This window comes from Cynoglossus semilaevis, chromosome 5, assembly GCF_000523025.1.
Source record: "Cynoglossus semilaevis isolate Cse_v1.0 chromosome 5, Cse_v1.0, whole genome shotgun sequence".
Lineage (NCBI taxonomy): Eukaryota > Metazoa > Chordata > Actinopteri > Pleuronectiformes > Cynoglossidae > Cynoglossus > Cynoglossus semilaevis.
In genome coordinates this window covers 18,806,938-18,809,109 of record NC_024311.1, presented here as the reverse complement: position 1 = coordinate 18,809,109, position 2,172 = coordinate 18,806,938, and the positions used below count along the sequence as shown (strand labels likewise).

Here is a 2,172-nt window from a genome sequence, read left to right as displayed (position 1 = left end):
TGGACCAGGAGGTATGGACCAGGAGGTATGGACCAGGAGGTACTGGTATTCAGTGAATCTGAAGCAGAGCCACAATCATCCTCTGCGTTGGTTAGCACTAGCGCTAGCTTCCCGGTTATTTACCTCCTGAATAAGTGATTACTCTCTTCAGCATTTTCCTGGAACTTGTTTTCATTCGTTTATTATATGTTGCAGATCTAAGCACATTGTTTCAGGCGATGTATGAATGTGTGTATGAATAATTAAAGCAAAAAGGAAGTACAGTGCAGCAAAGACACACACAGCACATGTAAATCTGCTTCTTTTTTCAACCTTTATTTGCTGCACACAACTCACATCAAAAGAATCTTCACGTAACGTTCTCTGAATATTAGAGTTTCACTCAGCTAAGGGTTTTGATCGTTCCCCAAAATGTATTTTAGTTTTTGTGAATATTCATGTAGGTGTTTCTGACCTGTAAACATTATACACACAAACCAAATTGATTTCTAAATCCATGATACACTTACTTTCTTTCCCATATCAAACAGTGGCTCAAGTCCAACAGTGTTATTTAATATGGTATCAACTGTACTACAGTTGTACTACAGTTGTACTACAGCTGTACTACAGCTGTACTACAGCTGTACTACAGCTGTACTACAGCTGTACTACAGCTGTACTGTACTGAGGTACAGCTATAGTACAGCTATAGTACAGCTATAGTACAGCTATAGTACAGCTATAGTACAGCTATAGCTGTACTACAGCTGTACTATAGCTGTACTGCAGTACAGCTGGAAACATATTTTACAGCCCAAGGTTTTTTACACACGGTCCGTTCTGTTGTACTTTGGTGTGAAATCTGATTTTCTACAGTCTGCAGGACTAAACTGCCTCGATGATGTTAAGCAATTCACACATTTGAAAAACGTAGTACCAAAAAAAAAAACCTGTTAGGCTGCCATTATAATATTTGAGAGAATGAATGTTTTTCTTTAATTATTAACCAATATATTTGGTTAAATTAGAGTTATTTTGGATTGAACTGGAGATGCACTGATCGTCCAATCGGTGATCGTTATCGGCCAGCGCTCACCTCGCCTCATTTGCCATTAGCCTAGCTGGCTAACCCAGGAAGTTGGTGTTGTCACGGCAGTTGTCACTGTTTGTGTGACAGAAGGCGAAGAGACACCAAACATTTCACACCGCTGTTAGCTTCCCGTTCTGTAGCCCTGCTGACACGTTTACACATCAGCAAATTGATGTCATGTGGTCTTTCCAACAGGAAGCTCGGAGCGTTGGCACCGACGCTGTGTGGCAGATGTCGATCTTCTGTTTATGACACCAGCTCCTCTGATCAGCAGGTCCCCATTTACCAGATAGCTAATGTTTTCAGCAACAACTCTGCTAACTGTCAGAGAGAGCCATTAATTCACCGTCACAGCAATTAATGCTAATCAATAAAATGCAGTGATTTCTGCAGACTCATCCATAACTGCCGACTGCCTCATGCCATCTGTGTTGTGAGCAGAGCGGCGGGCACGTGTACGTTCACCACACTTATCAATCACTTACCACAGCTAGCAGGGAGCTGTGATGAATGATTGACAACAAACAGGATGTGGACCATGACTGTGAAACAACATGGCTCCCAGCAACCACTCACTCTCACCTCTCTGTGAGGTGAAAACCTCCCTGCTGATTGGTTAGGTAGGCGTACGAACAGTAATTAACTTCATCTTTGCATCATAAATGATTATCATTAGCATGTTTCCAACTCTCCTGTTCTTTCTAATTTGAAGCTATTGTTCCCACACACATCGCTCCACATTCATCACACATCTGGTGCTGTACGTCCTGCACGTCTTCACCACTTATTCAGTGTCACCGTGTGATTCAGTTCTTTAGATATTCTTTATAAACGACAGCTCGTGTCTCACTGCCAGATCACAGCACTGACAAACTCACACAGCATTAATACACACAGATGTGGAGGACGATCTGCCACGGCAGCGTAAGGTCATCAAAAGGTAGCTCCCAACACCTGTGGCACTGCCAGAGAAGGCCGCCGCCATCAGTCAGCGCTTGATTGGCCTCAGCGTGATTAATGAAGAGCCGTGCAGCGGCCGCAGATAAGATTAGACCTTCACAGGTGATGAAGGACGGGGCCTGTGGGTGGACGGAGAGGGC

At 43.5% G+C, this 2,172-nt stretch overlaps 1 protein-coding gene across 1 annotated transcript in view; it reads right to left on the bottom strand.

Moving 5' to 3' along the window:
• Positions 1–2,172, bottom strand: part of LOC103379417 (lysyl oxidase-like 1) — a 146,937-nt gene that overhangs the window by 109,985 nt on the left and 34,780 nt on the right. The window lies entirely within an intron of this gene.